Consider the following 11,431-nt stretch of genomic DNA (forward strand, 5'->3'; position numbering starts at 1 on the left):
CGGTGGGTTTCGAATCAGGTACACGCCCCTCCAACCACCAGCCCTAAATCCGGGTCGTCACGGTTTCGATTCGGGACCGACGGTTTACGTCGGCGGTGCGGGGTAGACGCGTCGATTCCGGGAATCCATATTTCGTTCGCCGAAATATTGGTCCATCTCTTCCCGGAATACCGCGCCACCTTCTCGATTTTACGACATCTTCGCGTCGCCAAACGCTTCCGAAACGGTCGAAGCACAGAAAGGACCTGGTGTTCGAACCGAGGCAATTCCGACAACAGGATGCCGCGAACCGCCTCTCCGACGTTCAGGTCGATCGTTTTCGGCGGAAGTTGAAACGGGACGAGTCGACGACGGGTCCCGTTGCCGTCCGGACCCTTCGGGACGGCCGAAAGTCCGTCGAGAGGATCATCCGAAAGGAGACGGTCTTCATCGTCCGACCGATGCCGCACCTACGAGTTTTCCGATATTTTCTTCGACGGATCTTCAGGTTTTCTTCCTTTCTTCCGTCTTTCTCTCTTCGTAATTTCGTGTCCGACCTGCGTCGTCCGAAGTCGGGGTGAAGATCGAAGAAAAAACGCCAAAAATAACAACTCGTCAGCCACGCACACCGCGTTCGAATGTCTAACGGTCCAACTTGGATTTTCGAAGATCGCCGAATCCGAGGGACGATAAATAATAATAATAATAATAATAATGGTAATAAATAATAATGTTAATAATAATAATAATGATATGATGATTATAACGATAATTATTATAGATAGGTAAATAGAAACACAGGTCTCCTCTCGAAAATCGGAACTTCCTGATATTACTTACATATTTCGGTCGATCCAAATGTGGGAATCTCGTCGTCGTCGGAGCAAGCAGCGCGGTAGGTGGGGTGAAATTCTGGATTTTCCACCGCCGCCGGCGGTCGAAAAATGTGCGACGCGGGAGATCGCCAGTCCGTCTAGTAGTCTCTCTTGTCGTTAGAGCGTGACGTGGTGGTTGTTGTGGGATTTCCCGTTAGTTCGGTCCGACGTCGGTCGTCAGAGGGTAAGTGCATACGGAAACGAAACGCATCGCGTTTTGATGTTCATATTCGTGCATCGGAATGTTAAAAGCAATATATTTTACACCAACGATCACACCTAAACACCACGGCAACGGCCATACCACGTTGAAAAGCACCGGTTCTCGTCCGATCACCGAAGTTAAGCAACGTCGGGCGCGGTCAGTACTTGGATGGGTGACCGCTTGGGAACACCGCGTGCCGTTGCCCCCCAACACTTTTTGTTTTTTTTTGAAATCCATAGCAACCACCGAACCGATTTGTTTTTCGTGCAGGTATTCGGAAACATGCACAGACCCGTATAATGTAGATTCATAGCTTTAAGTACTAGATAATTAAGAAAACAATTTTTTTTGTCGATTAATTGTAAACAATTGCAGAATAAAAACTCGTCAAACGGTAAAGGTTGTCGTTCGATCACCGAAGGTAAGCCACGCGGGCAGCGGTCAGCACTTGGACGGGTGACCGGTTCATTATATTCCTTCCGTGAGTTTAACAAAGATAACATATGCAAATGTCGTAAGTGCGACGAGGAAGACGGCGATCTTTTAATGTAAAAAAAATATATATTAGGTTACGCGTACATGCCACTTTGACTGCTGCTTTATTTTTTTGGTTTTTAAATAATTAGAGATCTGAATTCAACATATCAGTTCTATGTTATAATGGACAGACAATGTTGTATTCTTGGCCCCTAACACGTTAAGACCAACATAAAAACTAGAATAACTTACCATTCGTTAAACGTTAAACAATTTCGAACCACGTTTTTTTGAGCTCGAACAAACTCATAACACAACACTCATTTATTAGTCACTGGACCATTGTAAAACGAGAAGAGAGAAAAACCATGCGAAACTATTTTTAAAACGAAGAGAATAAAGGTTTTAAATGGTAGGGCTGTATGACAGACTTGTCAATTATCGTGGGGGGTACGGCTGAGATTTATGACGAAATCGAGCGGCGCCGGCGGTCGGTCACTTTCACGAAAGAGGTCTAAACACGGGTCGTTTACGATACCCTCTGGTTACTAGAAAAGTTCTAGACAGATGTTTGTCGGCTTTTCGAGGTATTTATTTGTGAGTCCAAAGACTCAATGGAGTAATATCGGACTGAAATTCCAAGATTTTGCTGTGTAATCCAAAAAACTATGTTCCTCGTAACATTTAACGATGTGTTAATTCAACTATTATTTTAATTTTTCGTATACGTATTTATACTAAAAAGTACAGCGCTTCCAACAGTGAATTGTGAATTGAAAATGTTTCAAAGAAAGATCGATAGTTTTGAAAAAAATTACATATTAATAAATTTAGATAGATTTAGAAGTATACATTGCACTTACTTTTCAAAATTATTGTACTTCTGATTTGGTTGAAATAACATAATATGTAGCAGTCATAGTCTTGTGTACATTGCAGTCGCGGCTGGTGTTGGGTAAAACCTTTATTTTTTAGGGGGTCATTACCCAAATGACCTCATGGACCAGCCGTTCCTGTTAGGTTTTATATATCAAATTGATTCGTCTGTCTTTTTCATCATGCCTTCGAAAAGCGAGCTCCTGTTTCGCCAAAGTAACTGTGACGTCAATTAAATACGATAATAAAATTCGGTTTTTCCGAACTTATTGTGAGTGAGAGCAGTGAGAGCATCTTCTTTTCGTATCCCACCTCCACCCGGCGGCAGTAGTGCAGTGCTTATCAACATAATTACCGGCGTCTCGCCTCCACATTTTGACTTTTTTGTGTTTTATGTGTTCTCTAAGTCCAAAATTTTTAAATTTTTAAAAAGAGATTGCGGTACTATTCCTGTTGCTGAAATTATAATAATATATTTATTAATTTTTGTATTATATGTCTGTGTTATATTGTGTGAATTTGGAACAGCTATATCTAAAAGATATGCTTGCTTTTGTTGTTTATTTAAAATAATAATGTCTGGTCTGTTATGCTGAATGTGAATGTGTCAGTTAAAACTGTGCGATCAAAATATAATTTGTAATTGTCATTTTCTAAACAACTTTCTGGTTTATAAATGTAATGTGGTTGTGTATCCTTTAATAAATTGAATTTAACTGCTAAATTCATGTGTATAATTTTTGCGAATATATCATGACGTTTTTTATATTCGCTGTGAGCCAAAACGGTGCAAGATCTTGTATTGCAAATATAAAACCCTCAGCTCTTTAAAATATCTCCCATGTAAAGACTTTTGTTTTATATTTGCTATAGTGTCATATCACGAGCTCTATTGAGAAAATAATTTTTTAGTGAAGCAATTTGATTGTGTTGTAGAATTTCTAGATTTGAAAAACCCCTACCACCATTTTCGCGTGGTAAATTAAATCTTTCAACAGCAGATTTGGGGTGATGTTTACAAAATTTTGTAAAGAGAACTCTAGTTTGAATATTTATATTCTTTAAATTAGTTTTGGACCATTTTATAACACCAAAAGAATAGATTTAATTTGATTTGATTGATTAATACCTAAATATTTATAAAATTCTCCTTTATTTAAATTTTTAATGATTTCTCCTTCTTTAGTTATATATTCTAAATTTTCGTAATGACCACGACATATTGATTGATTTTCAGTTATTGTTAAGTTTTATGTCATCCATATAAAGAAGGTGATTTAATTTAATATTAATTTTATAAATTTTAAGAATTTTAATTAACCATGAATGTGGTACTGAATCATAGGCTTTTTTGTAGTCTATGAATTGTTGTTGCATTATTTTCCAAACGTTTGAGACTTAAAATATTCGTCAAATGTTCTTCTTTTTTTAAATCAGAATACCCCTGACAAATCCGAACATTTTGTTTTGCGGTAGATAAAAGTAAACATGGGCCAAGACAGAATATTAATATTCGGTGTGGAATTTTCCTGCGTTCTTGTTCATTTCTATCGAAGTGCTCACGAAAAGTTGTGAATATCAACACTTTGTAATTGTCGTAGTGAAAAATAAAAAAGATAGCTATGGGGCACAACTTATTTCGCACTTCATTAGAAAAGTAACAGTATTAAAATAAAAAAAATATTTTTCTAAATTTCGAACGTTAGGTCTATCCTGACCAGCCGCCAATTAGTGGTATTATTTTATTTTTTGCTGTTTTCCACAATAGTTATTTTTATATTAAATCATTGATTCAAAAAATTGAAATTAAAAATTCAAATTTTTGAAGGAACTCTGAAGTTTCAATGCAGTGACCATGTTGCTAGGTAACTAATAAAAAACAGTGCGTGAAATGAAAAACAGAAATAGTCGTATGCGTTTTGTATGGTTTCTATGGTTTCGATCTTACTAACAATGCAATGAAAATGACCCACTTCAGGCACAGATAACTATGCGTGAATTTCAATTTTTTGAATCAATTATATAAAAACAAAATTGATTTGGCGGCCGCTACACAAAAGTGGTGGGAGGCGAGAACCTGTTTCCGCCGGTCAATTTTAAAATTAATAAATTTTCCCTGGATACGTATTCGACTTATCCGGTACGAGTTATTTTTAATTAACTTAATGGCCCGTTGCTCTTGTTCTTTTTACATTGAATATGCGATGTTTTGGCATCGTTAGCAATAGTACAATACTCACGCATTTTTAATCTAAAATTAACAAAACTTGAATGGATCCGGGATTATCACACTTCTGAATTGAAGTTTTCATTCGTTTAAAATATAATTGATAGTAATACGTAATGCGGATTGCCTAAACGTTGCTTCCATCACGTCAACATCACACATTCACGTTCGCCCGTAGAAATGGCGTGATGCACACGAAATCGATCCAAAAAGGCTCATAATATTTGTGTCACGCGAATCTACGTCGAAAACTAGAAAAAAAAAAATTCAATTCGAATTTCAATAATCGAAACGATGCGTCGTCGATACTAAACGTAGGTAGTAACTAAAGTGTGATCGGGTGCGATAAAAGTGTCCGTCAATAATCATCATCCGACAATCATTTAATAGACGAACGCTAATTTTTGGCACTCACTCGGACGACAGAACCAGTCCAGACGGAAACCGGGGCGCGGGGTGGGTGGGTGGTTGTATGTCCGTGAATCTGTCCGGCGCGCGTCAACATTTCAGTTATCGTCGCGAGAGTTAAAACGAAAGGTGGTTAGTGTGAAAGTGACGTTTTTTCGGTGGAGACACGTTACGAAGGGTGAGTACCTAATATAATATAAAACCAACCGAAAACCCACAATAGTGCCCCGGTTTATTATCGTGAATAGGTGTTTGGTAAATATTTTCTGTATTCCAACTAGCAAGTCTTTTTATCAAAAAACTCGGCAACATGGCTATTGTGGTATTGTTGATACCACCTAACTGAAGAACTTAGTTAATAACTAAGTCGACGATTTTATCGGGAAATTGAACGGAGAAACAAAAATAGCTCTTAGCGACAGTTGCCTGAAGTCGCAAATAACGGCGATTGACGAAATCACGTTTTTTTTATTTTAATTCCAATGAACAATACACAGGGTCACAATTATCTGTTATGTATTCTATAATGTTTTGCAAAGTAAATAATGTGAGTTGTCATGCGTAATATTAATTAGCTAAGTAATTTTTGCAAGTATTTTATGTCAGATATGCAATGTATAATAACGTAATGTTGCAAAGTATTTTAATTTTTATGCTAGGTAGAGATAATAACTCGACAATAACTCTTCTCTAATGAAAAAAAAATAGAAAATGATTTAGGAACATAAAAAATCTCATTAAAACAGGAACAATTGAAATTAAAATAAACATAACATTCTGTACTAAAGTACAGTTTTGTTCACTCCTTTTTTCAAAGTCTTCTGTCCTCTCATTTGCACATACTGCTATTCCAAAACAGTGAAATTGTCTGTTTCAGGGAATCCTTAACGTTCCTTGCTAATGTCAACAACGTTTTCGATGAAACAAAGAGTCGGAAAAATGTCGGCTCATTGTATTCAATAACATACGCGACTACAAAACCATCTGTATCATTTGTAGGAATCGCGGTTTTTTCGATGAGAATTCGTTCTAATTTTTTCTTTCTTAAAAAAGCTAAGTAATTTTAATTTCACTAAAGATGAACATTTAGGCTATATGCTGGGTAATGCAAATCCATCAACCATCAACTAGGTTGTTCAGCAGATGTACGATTGTTTATTTGATTTCTTCTTCCGAAGAGTTGTATTCTGGCAAAATAGAAATTTATTCATAACATAACCTCAATCAACTAAATTATTTCGAATACAATAACCACATAACTACAAGTTGGATAGGCATGGGTGCAAAATACCGATAATGCATGAAACCTAATAATAATAATAATGACATAATAAAAGTTAATTAAAAATCGCTGTTTCACGTCTTTTCTTTTTTGTTCGAGAGTTTTTGTGGTTCTGAAAAGAACCGTTTATAAATGTGTCGAAAACGAAAAACATCTATTTCGAACTGGTGTACTTGGTGACGGCTTTGGTACCTTCGGAGACGGCGTGCTTGGCCAACTCACCGGGCAACAACAGACGCACGGCAGTTTGAATTTCTCTGCTGGTGATCGTCGAACGTTTGTTGTAGTGTGCCAGACGGGAAGCTTCAGCGGCGATACGTTCGAAGATGTCGTTCACGAAACTGTTCATTATGCTCATAGCCTTACTAGAGATACCGGTGTCGGGATGGACTTGTTTCAACACCTTGTAGATGTAGATGGCATAGCTCTCCTTCCTCCTGCGCTTCTTTTTTTTGTCGCTCTTGGAAATGTTCTTCTGAGCTTTCCCGGCCTTCTTGGCTGCCTTACCACTTGTCTTCGGCGGCATTTTTCAATTCAATTCGATTCAACAAACTCGCGAACTGCTCTGACTCGTGTGCGTGCGTTAACTTTGCACCACCACCTTTCTGATAGGTAGTGTGTTCACCAGAACCCCACCTGAAAACGGGCTCCCACCAATCGTCACGTCCTATTCTCCTATCACGGAGGCTATAAATTCGAAGCACAGCTACCAGCTTTTACAATCGACGAGTCCCGTCCGTCAGTTTTATTACTTCTCGTGGTGTCTAACGAACGAACTTAAAATGTCAGGTCGCGGTAAAGGAGGTAAAGTGAAGGGAAAAGCGAAATCCCGTTCGAGCCGTGCCGGTCTCCAGTTTCCGGTGGGTAGGATACATCGTCTTCTCAGAAAAGGAAATTACGCGGAACGCGTCGGTGCAGGAGCTCCCGTCTATTTGGCCGCCGTCATGGAGTACTTAGCCGCCGAAGTTCTAGAATTGGCAGGAAACGCTGCCCGTGACAACAAGAAGACACGTATTATACCGCGTCATCTGCAGCTGGCCATCAGAAACGACGAGGAATTGAACAAACTCCTGTCCGGAGTTACGATCGCCCAAGGCGGTGTCTTACCCAACATTCAGGCCGTACTTTTACCCAAAAAAACCGAGAAGAAACCTTAAACGAACGATCGATCCATCTCCGTGGCGAAAACTCAAAATATCGGCCCTTCTCAGGGCCACTATAGCTTTTTTTTTTCGTAAAATGACCGATGCATCTTTTCTTTTTGTATTATTATCATTTACGACTGCAATGCCAAAAGGAAAGCAAGGGGTGTTTACGATCTTGGTACATTATCAGGTAGTCAGTTAGTAATAATTGTCCGCCGTTGTTTCTCGAAAGAACATCATGTTTCTTTTTTTTCCTCTTATTTTTATTTTGTGGTTCTGAAAAGAACCGATTTTGTATTTCGTATTTTATTCTGGTTTTCTCGAACGGTGAAGAGCGCCAGGAAATTAACCTCCGAAACCGTAGAGGGTGCGTCCTTGACGTTTCAAAGCGTAGACGACGTCCATCGCTGTCACGGTTTTACGTTTGGCGTGTTCCGTGTAGGTGACGGCATCTCGGATGACATTTTCCAAGAACACTTTCAGGACTCCGCGAGTTTCTTCGTAGATCAAACCGGAAATACGTTTCACGCCGCCACGACGAGCCAATCTTCTGATAGCGGGTTTCGTGATGCCCTGGATGTTGTCACGCAGGACTTTGCGATGACGCTTCGCTCCTCCTTTTCCCAATCCTTTGCCTCCTTTACCGCGACCGGTCATCTTTTCAGATTATTTCAACTGACACAAAATACCTGCACACCTCGTCCCTAGGAAGTCAACTACCGCAAAATTTCAACTAACGGAGCCTTATATAGATTCAACGGTTCACCATCGACCAATCGACGAAGTCAGCCGTTGACTTTGTTCACGTATAAAAGTACAATTTAATATGGCGGAATTTTTAGTACCCGTTTACCTTTCGACGCGTGCACGTCTAACGATCGTCAGAGTCGATTTTAATAATTGTCAGTTTTGTTTTTCATTCGTTTCATTCGAAATGGCCAGGACCAAGCAGACCGCACGCAAGTCCACCGGAGGAAAAGCCCCCAGGAAACAACTGGCTACCAAAGCGGCCAGGAAAAGCGCTCCCGCCACTGGCGGCGTCAAGAAGCCCCACCGTTACAGACCTGGTACCGTGGCTCTGCGTGAGATCCGTCGTTACCAGAAAAGTACCGAGTTGCTCATCCGCAAGCTTCCCTTTCAACGTTTGGTGAGGGAGATCGCTCAGGATTTCAAAACCGATTTGCGCTTCCAAAGCTCCGCCGTGATGGCCCTCCAGGAAGCGAGCGAAGCTTACTTGGTCGGTCTGTTCGAGGACACGAATTTGTGCGCCATCCACGCCAAACGTGTAACCATCATGCCAAAGGACATCCAACTTGCCAGACGTATTCGGGGTGAACGCGCTTAAATTTTTCCACATCGTGTTTCGGAAGAACAACACGAAACACGAATTTTATAACAAAAAAATCGGTTCTTTTCAGAACCTCAAACTTTACAGGCAAAAAAAAAAATATATCGCCCTTCAACCGGAAATGAATAAAATAAAAATGTCAATAATCGGTCGGTCCTCTCGATTCGGGTTGGGTTGCGGTCGTTCGTAAAATTTTATTGCATCCTGTCATCACCTACCTGCCAGCTGATGCTATCTATTTTATTTGGTTTCGCCGTAAGGATAGTTTTATTTCTTTTTTTCGTCGTAGATTATCGTGTGGCCCTGAAAAGGGCCATTTGTGCGTGCCCCGTTGCCGGTAGTACGATGATGACGTCGGAACGAGGCACAGCCGAACGAACATGAGTCGAGTATCCATCCACGTTTCTCACTTTTTCCTCTTCGGCGAAGCGGCCTTTTTCACCTTGACAGGAATGGCTTTGGCTGTCTTGGGTTTGGGTGCTTTGGGTTTTTTAGTCGGACCAGCCTTGTTAGATTTCTTCGCTTTGGAAGGCGATCGGGGTTTCGGGGCGGCTCTAGTTTTCTTTTCTGCCGAGGAGGCGGCCGATTTCTTGGCTTTCGCTGCGGCGGCGGAGGCAGCGACGGCGCTCTTCTTTTCGGCAGCAGTCTTCTTCGCTTTGGGGGAGGCTTGTTTTTTGGCTGTCTTCGAGGAAGCCTTGTCGGAAGTCGTCGCGACGGCGGTACGTTTGGCGGATGATTTTTTCGTCTTGGATGCGGCGGACGAAGCGGGTTTCCTCTTGTCGGAGGCGGAGGCGACTTTGGCACCACCGGAGGTGGACGAGGCGAGCTTGAACGAACCCGACGCGCCCTTACCTTTCGTCTGAACCAGAGATCCCGACGCCACGGCGCCTTTCAGATATTTCTTGATGAAAGGGGCGACCTTTTCGGCGTCGACTTTGTAATTTGCGGCGACGAACTTCTTGATGGCCTGAAGAGACGATCCTCCGCGTTCCTTGAGTCCCTTGATGGCGTTGTTTACCATCTCGGATGTCGGAGGATGGGACGGTTTCGCCCTGGGATTTTTCGCTTTTTTCTCTTTCTTCGCGTGGGATTGAGGGGTGGCAGCGGAACCGGTGGTGACCGATGATGCTGTTTGATTTTCGACGTCGGCCATCTTTCACGTTAAAACGTTAAAAGTTAATAATAATTATTGAAAAAACACTTGCTCACACACGTACACTTCGAGCACCTCGTGAACGAGAATTGAACAAAAAAATTTTCTAAGTCTTTATAAAATAGTCGCCACTGCGGACGGAAGACTGAACGCGCACCGCGTCCGCCGTCGAAGAAATTGCAGGCCTCGGAATCGTTGCCCGCGTGATGGCATCGTCCTCTTTCCTCGATCACCATCGCCACCGTGTGATCAAGCTGGCCGAACTCGGTTTCCGAAGTTTCCCTGGAGATAGCGAAGTTCGTCTCGGAACGTCGGTGGGTTTCGAATCAGGTACACGCCCCTCCAACCACCAGCCCTAAATCCGGGTCGTCACGGTTTCGATTCGGGACCGACGGTTTACGTCGGCGGTGCGGGGTAGACGCGTCGATTCCGGGAATCCATATTTCGTTCGCCGAAATATTGGTCCATCTCTTCCCGGAATACCGCGCCACCTTCTCGATTTTACGACATCTTCGCGTCGCCAAACGCTTCCGAAACGGTCGAAGCACAGAAAGGACCTGGTGTTCGAACCGAGGCAATTCCGACAACAGGATGCCGCGAACCGCCTCTCCGACGTTCAGGTCGATCGTTTTCGGCGGAAGTTGAAACGGGACGAGTCGACGACGGGTCCCGTTGCCGTCCGGACCCTTCGGGACGGCCGAAAGTCCGTCGAGAGGATCATCCGAAAGGAGACGGTCTTCATCGTCCGACCGATGCCGCACCTACGAGTTTTCCGATATTTTCTTCGACGGATCTTCAGGTTTTCTTCCTTTCTTCCGTCTTTCTCTCTTCGTAATTTCGTGTCCGACCTGCGTCGTCCGAAGTCGGGGTGAAGATCGAAGAAAAAACGCCAAAAATAACAACTCGTCAGCCACGCACACCGCGTTCGAATGTCTAACGGTCCAACTTGGATTTTCGAAGATCGCCGAATCCGAGGGACGATAAATAATAATAATAATAATAATAATGGTAATAAATAATAATGTTAATAATAATAATAATGATATGATGATTATAACGATAATTATTATAGATAGGTAAATAGAAACACAGGTCTCCTCTCGAAAATCGGAACTTCCTGATATTACTTACATATTTCGGTCGATCCAAATGTGGGAATCTCGTCGTCGTCGGAGCAAGCAGCGCGGTAGGTGGGGTGAAATTCTGGATTTTCCACCGCCGCCGGCGGTCGAAAAATGTGCGACGCGGGAGATCGCCAGTCCGTCTAGTAGTCTCTCTTGTCGTTAGAGCGTGACGTGGTGGTTGTTGTGGGATTTCCCGTTAGTTCGGTCCGACGTCGGTCGTCAGAGGGTAAGTGCATACGGAAACGAAACGCATCGCGTTTTGATGTTCATATTCGTGCATCGGAATGTTAAAAGCAATATATTTTACACCAACGATCACACCTAAACACCAC

The 11,431-nt window shown here is 42.1% G+C and overlaps 1 non-coding gene across 1 annotated transcript; it reads left to right on the forward strand.

Annotated features, from left to right (window-relative positions):
- The first annotated feature begins 1,144 nt into the window (after positions 1-1,144).
- On the forward strand, positions 1,145-1,264 carry LOC138140862 (5S ribosomal RNA). Its single transcript, XR_011162774.1, has one exon. It is a non-coding gene; the product is annotated as a 5S ribosomal RNA (ribosomal RNA).
- Positions 1,265-11,431: the final 10,167 nt, after the last annotated feature.

This window comes from Tenebrio molitor, unplaced genomic scaffold (assembly GCF_963966145.1).
Source record: "Tenebrio molitor unplaced genomic scaffold, icTenMoli1.1 SCAFFOLD_449, whole genome shotgun sequence".
Classification (NCBI taxonomy): Eukaryota; Metazoa; Arthropoda; class Insecta; order Coleoptera; family Tenebrionidae; genus Tenebrio; species Tenebrio molitor.